The sequence below is a fragment of the Haemaphysalis longicornis genome, unplaced genomic scaffold, assembly GCF_048455015.1.
Source record: "Haemaphysalis longicornis isolate Haplotype H1 unplaced genomic scaffold, Haemaphysalis longicornis Haplotype H1 scaffold_13, whole genome shotgun sequence".
Taxonomy (NCBI): Eukaryota; Metazoa; Arthropoda; class Arachnida; order Ixodida; family Ixodidae; genus Haemaphysalis; species Haemaphysalis longicornis.
In genome coordinates, this window is record NW_027526233.1 from 99,440,651 (window position 1) to 99,451,514 (window position 10,864).

The 10,864-nt window shown below is 47.1% G+C and overlaps 1 pseudogene; it reads left to right on the plus strand.

The window, feature by feature from the left end:
- The first annotated feature begins 291 nt into the window (after positions 1-291).
- Positions 292-10,477, plus strand: LOC144163968 (uncharacterized; annotated as a pseudogene).
- The last annotated feature ends 387 nt before the right edge of the window (positions 10,478-10,864 follow it).

Consider the following 10,864-nt stretch of genomic DNA (forward strand, 5'->3'; position numbering starts at 1 on the left):
ATATGAGAAATTATGTTGTGTAGGGAGGCGTTAAATCCCCTCCGTCGGGTATGTGCTGTTGAATCCCCGTCATCATCATCGTGTACATAATCATGTGAATAAAGCACAGAACCCCGTTCCAGTCAGCCATGACACCGAACCCTCCTGCCTCCGCCTGCCATAACATTTATTACCAACAAACCCGGGAAGAAGAGAAGGGACTGATAGGGAGAGCAGCAGGGATGCCAGTGGCTTCGGGAAAGTCAGAACCGGAACCGTTCATCGCCGACTTACCCTGAGCCACCTGGAACCATGACTGACAGCGACCGCATAACGGCGACCGACTTCCTCAAAGGCACCGACACCAACCCTGGCGTTCCTACCGCTGGCCTCGAGGAACCTGTGACTAACCAGACATGACAGACACCGGCCGCGGCCATCCCCGGTGCACCAACAAAAACCGACCGCAACTTGCCCGCCGACGCAGACAAGCCCCGTCCCGTGCACCGTCCATGCTTGGCACGAACGCTACAGCTGGCTTGGAGCAAGCTGGTGAGCTGGACGCCCTGCGTTCGTTGCGAAACCATATCCGTACCTACTTTAAGAGAATTTTTACCAGTAGCGACCAGCTGTTGATTGCAGAATATTGCGACCTGACGAAGCTGAAAGCTAACTTAGAGAACCTGCACCACATCAGAAAAAATTTTATCGAATTGGATTCTGTATGTATTTAATTTGATTGAAGTGGAAATTGAGCAGGAGACCCAGGAGGCGGATCGATACACGCTCAAATTTTTTAGAGCAAACGCCTACCCCAAACATTGGTTACGGTGCCTCAGAACCAAGGAACATTTAAACATAAAATATATATTATTTTCCGAAAAGGCAGCCTTTCTAGAAACGCCCAGAGACTTGTACTCATTCACCGAAAGCTTGCTAAAGGCTGTCAAAGACGACGACCAGAACTTATCTGCCGTGGAGGTTGGAGAAACGCAAACAGTCGCTATCGAATTGAACGTAGTGCAAGGTTCTGAAGAAACGTGCATTGAGCGGGCACCAGATCAGTTTGAGTAACTCTTCGTCCCAGACTTCATGTACGGCGAAGGCTCGCCTGAATATCTTGAAGCCGTACCTAAGCACGCATGCGACTACTTTCCAGCTGCTATTGCGTTTCAAGAAGGTCGGCTTGATAGCGTAGGCCCAGAAGGCGTGGCATGCGTAAAGGCAGTCCACACAGACGTGGCAACCTATAAGCAATGCTTGTATAAGAGAAAGCTTCGTCGACGTGTAACCTCCAGTCAGCCGAATGTTGCCAACACCTTTACAGTGACAAACAGTGAACGCAGACATTGAGCACCGTTAACTGCAGATACAGCCGACGTCTATCACTGAACATAACCGACCGTACACTCAGGTTCAAGACTCAGAGGAAATTTCGGAAAACAGCATTTGCTCCTGCCAGAGACGTTCACCATCAGTGCCGACCTCGAGGAAATGTTCAGTCTGGCCTTTTCCATGCCAATACAAACCGTCTGTTGTTCGTCTCATCTTTACAACACTCAGCCCTGCTGAAGCTGCGACGACGGTTAAAGCACCGCTGGAAGTGAAAGGGATGACCACACCTGAGGGCCATTGGAAGGAGAAACATTACGGACAGAAAACCAAAGTTTTAAGACTACGTACTAATGGTGCCTTGGTGACTAATGGAGGGAGTGAAATATTGGGGCAAGACACGACCAACGATATTTCACTCGGGCTGCCCGAACAGAAGACGACAAAGCCGCCGACAACTGTGAACGTTAACGAAGACGTCAGTGAAGAACCAACATAACTCATTTTACCACCGTGTGGCTCGCTTTGTAAGACGTAGCGGCAGAAGCATCGGACAGCCGAGCAAAGGAGCAGCGTCGAAAGGCCCTCGACAAGAAAAGTGACCCTTGTGCTTCCCTTTGACAAGTACGCAATCCGCGTTCTGAGCGTGAAGCCGCGACATAGCGCGCCCATTTCTGAGGCATGTCAAGTGCTGTGCTTCAGAGTAAACCCCTAGGAGGAGCTACGACTCAGGCGTTTCCAATAGCTGCAGGATTCGCTGGGCTAGTCTTCCTCCGAAAAGAGCTTGCTAAGGACGGCTACAACAGCCTGCAACACCAGAACACCATCGGTACCCAGCGCCAACAGAAAGAGCGTCGAACTGCGAGCGAGAGTGGTTCATCAGGACGTTGCCACTATGTAGTTGTTCGTGACAGGCGCATATCGCGGCGGCGGGAGTGTGTAGAATTCCCTCCGTTGGGTATGTGCTGTTGAGCCCCCATGCATCGTGCACACAATCATGTGATTAAAGCGCCCAACCCCGTTCTAGGCATCCATGACACCGAACCCTACTGCCTATCTCCTCCTGCCCTAACAGGGAGGTATTAATATAAAGTAAAATGTTCATGGTGCACTTTTTGCATGTCTAAACGTCGTATAGCTATTTCATGGTGCAAAATGGCTGCCGTGCGCTTGGTGTGCGCTATGTTACGTTTTTTATGACAACGTATTCCGCAATAATCGTGGATTTCCTGAGGCATGAATTGCATACTTTGTGCAGCATGCTACACTTGTCAGCAGATTGATGGACATCTTGTATATGATGTGTGATGGTATACAATACACGCTCATTATCATATTCATTATCACCATCATAATGATCATCATCCTACTCACGTCCACTGCAGGACGAAGGCTTCTCCCATATACCACGAACTGCTCCTGTACTGTGCTAATGGACCGGCCGCGACGGCCGCTTTTCTGATGGAGGTGAAAAGCAAAACCGCCCGTGTGTACGAGATTTCGGCGCACGTTGAAGATCCCCAGGTGCTCAAAATTAATCCGGAGCCCTCCACTACGACGCGCCTCATCGCCTGCGTTGCGTCGGCGCGTTAAACCCTACAATCAATCTACTGTGCTTATGGAGTCTACACGTTACTCCCGATTTTTTCTTCCCTCCATTGGAGCTATGACCTTCCAATTCTTCTGTACCCATGTCCATGTATCCACCCTGTTCCTATTATTGTGCACCGGTTTTCGCTTCGTCTTATTGTATGGCCAGCCCAAGTCCTTTTTCTTGTTGTTTATTTGAACTATTATATCGTCAATACTAGGCTGTCCTATCATCCAGGTGGCTTGTTTCTTGTCAGTGAGTGTCACTACCGTGGCATGTTTATTACTGATTACATTAGATATATTAGTATTTATTTTAAGTTCTACGGGCGTGCTTCCTGCTTGTAGTTGGTTAAGCATTCTTTGGATGTGCATTGTAGACTCACTCAGCAAGACTATATTGTCCACAAATAAATGGCTCAAGTATTCTCCCTTTGTCCTTAATCCTATGTTTTTCCAGTCCCGCTTTGCTGTTTAATTGTAGTTGCGTGTCAAGAGTGTCTAATTGTATTTGTCGTATCAAACTGCATGTGATGTCGTTTACACTTGAAGCTGAAGTTTCACAGGTACTCAGAGGTTTGCTCAGCTAATGGAGCGAAAACGGTTACTTGTAAGGAGTCTTTTACTTATAAAAGCGCGTAACGCTTCCTCTTCACAGGATACTTTGTTGCCTAATTGCATTTATGTAGTGTGATGAACTGGAAACTTGTTCAAAGCATTTTGATAGTGCATTAGTCTGGTCTTGAAGTCTGTCCCCTGCTCTGCTGACCAGGTACAGGGTGTATGTCTGTTGTCCGTAGCCTTTTTGTATTCGTGTGCAGACTTCTTGTTGGTGGGTGTGTAAGTTCATGGATGTCAGGAATGTACACGAACTCTCCCATTTTTCTTCACGGCGTGCACGCTTTACCCTAGCGCTTTCATGTTGCGAACAATATTAGGTTATCCAACGGGTGGTGTCGCCGAAGGAAACCTCGCGCCTTTATTTTAGCATTTAGCGCCGGATTACCGTCATCGTGGGTCACATCAGGAGCACTGAAATAAAATCGGCTAGAGGAAGGTTTCATATGATGGCTGATTTATTTACCCAATTTTTTACACCAAAAAATACATTTGCTCCTTATTTAGGAAGCTGGCAATAAAGGCCACTCGAAAAAAATATATGTCCGAACCTATTGTTTTTTTTATTTTATTATCCGGTCTTGAAGAAACGAATGCCGGCACTCTCGGGCAGTCGGTAAAGAAATACAAATACCATGGCGACCAGCCGTGTTAACGGGATAATTTGATAGGTAAATTAGAGACACGTCATAATTAACGCGTTCATGCCTCCATAGCGTTTATTAATGCCATCTTCGTCAATAGATAACCCGACTTGCAAGATTTCTATAATTTAACGGTTATTGGATGCAGAATATTTTGAATTAATTTTCCTCACAAAAAAGGTGTCCAGGCAATATTGTAAAAACATAATGTAAAATTCCATCTCAAGCAACAAGTTAAAGTTTTATTAATTTTTGTAATAAGAACTGCCTTTCTGTTTGAAACACTTCTACGAAACAACATTATAAAATTGCTTTTCAACAAAACAAGGAATTATAAAAATTACGGATAACTTTTTAAAATAAAATGCCGAAGAAATAATTACTTACAAGGCACGTATTTTTGTTATTTGTTACTGTGATAAATTTTTTTTTGCATACCCCAGTATGGAACCGTTATTAGCTCCCTTCAACCAGTAACTTGATTGACCGGAGTTCCTTAACCTCAGCATGAAGCCATGTCCCCTTTTTCTATTATGTCAACGTAAACTGCGCACAGGCACAGGCACAACGCACACAAACAAGCACTATTCCGCGCCCTCTAATGAAATTTTTCTTATTTGGAATTAAACTTTATGCACTGCACTTTCTGTTACTGGCCTAGCTTTCCTTGATTCTAACACACCTTCTGCGGGAAGATTGTTGGGAAATAAAGAAGCGCAGGCGGGGGGAAGCAGTAGCAGAAGAGGGGGAGGAGGGTCGGAGGCGCACACGGCGTTTCTAGTCCACTCCCCGACCATTTTGGATGCCAAACGCTGGTATTCTTTCGCTACACATTTTCTGGTGCCATAAAAACCGAAAACCAGGCACGAGCGTACTCACGTTTAATGACGCAGTGGCGCATAGGCACGCGAGGCCTAAATACATTCGCACTGCTTTACCCTGAAAGCCTTGCCCTCGACCGCTGCCCCTTTGGGCTCGTGCCCAAGCTGCCTTCGTCCGCTAGGTATTATAAACCCCAGCGTCTTGCTTCACCGACTGGTGCAATGGATTCTCTTCACATTCGACGAGATGTCCTGCGAGTGGCCGTTTCCAGGATGACTGTGCTTGACGCCTTGCTCTGGAGTCGCGCAACAACGGGCATAGATGACAGAATCTCCTCGACCTCATCTTGCATGAACAGGTGAGCCTGTACAAGCTCGACGCTGAAGTTGAGGAGATCCTGGCGAATGAAGAATTTGATGCGGACATTTTTGACAAGATCGAATACGACAAGCGTATCTGTGCCTTTAGAACGCGCGTTCGCTTCTCCGTAAGCCAAGCCTCATCCGGAAGCCCCGTCCCTCAACCTCAGGCGACCTTTTTTTAGTACCGACAGCGCAACTTCGACTATCTACTTGATTCCGAAGGAGGCCCGGTGGACGGTTTCTGAGGAGGCCTTGCGAACAATCGTCCCAAGTGACATGCCGCCCGTCCGGGCAATGGCTAGTACGTGGGTAGTAGAAAAGAACAATGACGATGAAGGCACTGCGGCCTTTGAGGATGCCAAGAAAGACGCCGAGGTGCTCAGTCAGGGTCTTGCTGCTTCCGTGACTGCCTTTTTCGAGAAGCCTCAAGGACCTTCCCCGAGGAGAAGCCTCAAAGACCTTTCCGGAACCTCAGCGTCGCTGACGCGTCTATCGTTTCTGATACGTCTCAGCGTCCCTGGCGGGACTCTAGCCTCGCCGAAAAAACTTCTGCTTTGGAGACATGTCAGTGGGCTCCAGGAGGACGCGGGTGTCGCAGACGGCAGTCCTACTTCGATGACGCACAACGGCCCTTCCGCAGCCCTAGCATCGCCGACTTGATTTCTGCTCCAGAGACGTCTGAACGGCCCGACCGCGACCCTAGCGTTGAGGATGCGACTATATTTTTGAGGCGTCCGAGCTGCGCTGTTGCCACCCATTTGCTGCCCACGAGACTGTCGTAGTGCTAACATCCCAGCAGCCCTCATGCAACTCGAAGAATATTTCAGTGGGCCCGGATGAGGGAATGTGGCTCGTGCAGAAGGCGATGCCGCTTCAGACGACGGCGAAGGACCGGCTTCTCAACAGCTTTGGGAGCGAGCTTTTGCGCCAATGGCGACCTGCGGCCACGCTCACCCAGCTCTGGTTGAGAGGCCATCACCCGGCCAGGCAGGCGGGCTGCTTCGATTATGATGGCCCCTTTGCCAAGTACGAGCTGATTCTCACCGCGTATGTTGGCCTTGTGCACGAGTGCGACGAGAGCGAAGTCTCCTTCTACACCAAGGGGAACGACATGCATTTTCAACATATCGATTTGTTCGTAGAGGCAGGACCAGATATCAGCTCATTGAGAGTGCCACTGCCCTCGCCGTATGCCCTCTGTCAACGTGACTGGCAGCAAAGGCTGTCCTGCCGGCTGCCTAGAGGCGAACAGCCTAGAGCACGGCCGCTCTTGCATAGTTTTCAGTTCAGTCTCCAGTTTGATCGCTATAGGTCATTTTGACCCTCCATAACCAGGAATCTCTTGTTGCCAGTGAGGCTGGACATGAACTCGTCCTGTCTAACCTGGTTCCCAAGGCTTCTCGCAGAGAAGGATGGGACGCGACTACAACTTCCAGCTGCATGCCTTAGAAAAATATATCGCAGAAACAGTCACATCACTTGCGCGTTTCCTTTTTGTTGTTTTTATGTGCATATGTGTCAGTGTCTGTGCGTGGATGCGTGCGCGCTCGTGTGTGTGTGTTTGCGTGTGCGCGCAGGTGAAGCAGACAAAGCCACTAGCGATAAAAACATAATTTGGCAATTGAGATCATACAACTTCTCGTCTACCTCGTCTACAATACTTCATGCAAAGACGGATGAGTCGAAATCACATTGTGAACACCAAAGTTCTTAGCAACACGAGACTGGTCTTGCAACTTTACATACGAAGAAATAAGAAGGTTTCCCTGGCTACGGTGAACAGGTTCTGCCGCATACAATTTGGTAATTAGGCATAAACGTTTGTGTAAAACACGGCAGTAAAATTTGCTTTATAGGTGCCGGCAGTGATTTTTCCAAGAGGAGGAAGCTGTATTGTTTTGAAAAGATAAAACATATATATCATAAAAAAAACTCCCTACTTTACGAAAAAAATGCTGACAACCACTAATTCTGTCATCTGAACCTAAGAGAGAAAGTACAATTTTTCACAGCCCATACCTCATATCGAGGGGGAAGGAGGGCAACGACCCCCTTGCTCTTCCCTGCCACTTATATAAACCCGCATGCAGGAAGTCAGAATTTGTTTTGCACCTTCTATTATGCTAGAATGTTTTTTTTTCAGAAAAAAAACTTGTTTGTTTGATATTCTTGTATCAAGTTTCAGTCACTTCCTAGATTTGCAGATGTTTGGCGGAAATTTTAGACAGTTCTTGGACTGGGATGATGAGACGAAGCTCACCAGTGGGTCTAAAATTCGAGCAACAAAGACCACACCAGACCTGCCAGCGTCCGCTGCTGCAGCTGATCCAGAACAAATGTAAGATACAGTAGCGCTTGCGTGCTGATCTGTGTTTCTTTAATGTGCACCATTTCAAGCTCCTGATCTTTAATTAGCTTATTGTGACTGAAGCATGGGCATTGGCAGGATTTCGGCGTTAAAGGGACAAATTCAACTAAATTCGTTGTTGAGTGAGTTGCTTCATACCTGAACGAAAAAAAATCGAGCTGAACAGACAGGGACGAAGAAAAGATACGACAGACACCGGTGCCAACTTCTGTTTATTCAAAGCCTACAACGCTTATTTATGCTCGACTTGTATAGAAGAAATGAAATATCAGAACGAATAGTTCAACTATAACAAAATGAATACAATACGAACGCATAGCAGTAGGCATTGCATAGCAGCAGTGATGACTGCTGCTGACAACCCCTTTTGTCTTGTTGTTCGGGTGGCTGCAAATCATTTGAACGTGCCCTGCGGCCTCTGCGGATCGACTGCAACTCGCTCCTGGGACCGAAGCACGTCCTTTGCTTGACTCGTCACCCTGTGCCGATCATGGTTGGCCACCTTGCGCCACACTGAAACCCTACTATGCAGAAGTCAGTGTGACATCGTTATCAAGGCAGAAGGACCATATAACCAGCTGACGGAACCATTTCCCCTTCTGTGGGCATTGGATAGCAGCAGTGATGCCGGCATTTGAAAACCCTTTTGTCTTTTTGTTCAGGTTGGTCCCGCACCACCTCTTTTTTCAAAACGCTCAAACAACCTTTGTGTGCTGCTGTTCCCATACCCACGTGTTCTTTCCTGCAGCATTGCGGAGTGTAAAATGTTGCTGGTCATCGGAGACGCTGAGCTCAACCCTAGCCCCCAAAACTAGATCCTACCAAACAAAACAGTGACGTTATACAAGAACTAACAAAACACCTTGACGAACGGTATGACACGCTCATTAAACCCATTGACAAAGTGACACAAAACCAAAAGTTGCTTGAGTTCAAAGTGTTAGATTTGACAACTCGGTTAACTGATATAGAAAAGAGGGTCGATTAGTTTAAGGAATTGCAAGACGGCCCTCATGTGCAGGAAATGGTAGCCACAGCTGTTCGAAATGAACAAGCTTCTCTCCAAGGGCACCTGACTGAGTATGAGGATCGGTCTCGTCGCGAGAACTTGATTTTCTACGGAATTGGAGATTCAGCGTCAGAAACATGGGCCGATAGCGAAGAAAAGGTCCGGTCGATTCTTACCTCTACGTTAAAGTTGCTGCTACCTCACGAGGCTATTGCGCGTGCTCAGAGGCTGGAAACATTCCCGCTGGAAACGTTCCCACCGGATACAACTCGACCCGTGATAGTACTTTTCAGTTCTTTCAAAGCTAAATACACTGTTATGTCCAGACGTCTAAGTTTCCTGGCACAGAATCAGCAATGAGCCAGGATTTCTGCTAGGTTCACTCGCACCACCTGGAAAAAGCTAATCGACTTCGCCAACGCGACTGGTCGAAAATTTTCTCTGAAATACAATAAAGTGGTTATTGGCAATAAAATCTACACCTAGTGCGCATCCTCAGGCCACGTGTGCTAAATAGAAACGAACGCAGGTGACCCCTCAAATCGTCCTAATCACGATGATTAGGTGGGCTCGCTAGCTGTGCTAACGCGCAGCTTAACCCGTTTGCCTTCATCATGCAGGTACTCACCGTGTCTTCAATGTTGTTCCTGCTGGCTCTCATGCCTGGCTTCATCGGACCATCACCAATTCGCGCCCTCTTTCACAATGGCATTTCAAAGTGGCTTCCCGCTACAATCGCACCGCATTCAGCAAAAGCGCCACAACTGAAAACCTTGAACCTCGACCACACGTGGACTACACCATCAAAACAGACATCATCTACAACCACAACTACAAAACAACCACCCCTGTCCGCGCCGCACCCTGGGCTCCGTAGCTGTGCTAACGCGCAGTCTAATCCGTTTGCCTTCATCATGCAGGTCAGTAACAGAAGTGCTATTCTTGCTAAGAAATCGAGTAATAATTTTTTGTTCAGCTGCCGAGGCCACGGTGCTGCGTTGTGATAATTGCCGAATGTACGCAGGTCATATGCTCATTGATGCTTTTGGCGGGTGATATCGAAACTAACCCCGGGCCTCCCACTGCTGAACACTTGCTTACCGAACTGCAAAATCTATCTGCCGGTCAGAATAAAATTCTTTCCGACGTTCATGATATTACCAACCAAGGAAAAACGACAGACATAACACTAACAGATATGTGCAAACGAATCAATGAACTTTAAAAACCTTGCACTGCCCTTTCATCCATGCGTACAGAGCGAGATGGCCTAAATACGCCCACAATCGAAACGACAACAGAATCTGTAGGCTGGAATCCCGTGTAGACTACAGCGAGAACCGTTCGCGACGAACAATTCTTATATTTTATGGAATTCCAGACACTACTAGAACTGAAACGTTTTCAGACTAGCAAGGAATCATCATTCGTCACTGCTGTGACACACTCAACCTAACAATTCCTCCCTCAGAAATTGGTGGTGCGCACCGCCTCGAGAGCTTTTCAGAAGACTGCATTCGACCCATAATTGTACGGTTTCAATAAATTAAGACCAAAGAACTTATTCTTTTTAACGGCTGCAAATACAAGGAGACAACTTCAGCGTGGGCGAGGACTTCTCCGCTGCCTTACGTCATGCCCGCAAACACCTAATTACTTTTGCAAGATCGAAGTCAACAGCTTTCACTGTGCGTTTAAAAACCTTTTTCTCGCAACTAATCGCTGCATCTTTGACGAGTCACCGCAGAATTAAAATAACAATCATCCCATCTTCGACAAAAGCCAACCTCCCCCCAAATTGTCCCCAAATCAGCCTTTTCATTTTCCGTGATCTTCACTAACATTCGAAATATCATTTCGAAATGTGAACTTATTTCTAATCTGGCTGTGTCATCCAAAACCGACCTGCTTATATGAACCGAAACATGGTTAAGTCTTTGATGCTAAGTGTTTCTCAGGAGCAACAATTCAAGCATATTTCTTCTTTTTCGCACTTTGTGGTTTTTTCGATGTTTAACACCATCTATCGACAGGCAAAGGATCCCGGACCTTCAAAAATTAAGGAAGAGGGAACAGCACGCATTTCCGTGCGCTAAAATATTGTTTACGCGTGTTAACTCACACCGAATGCGGGTGGCTT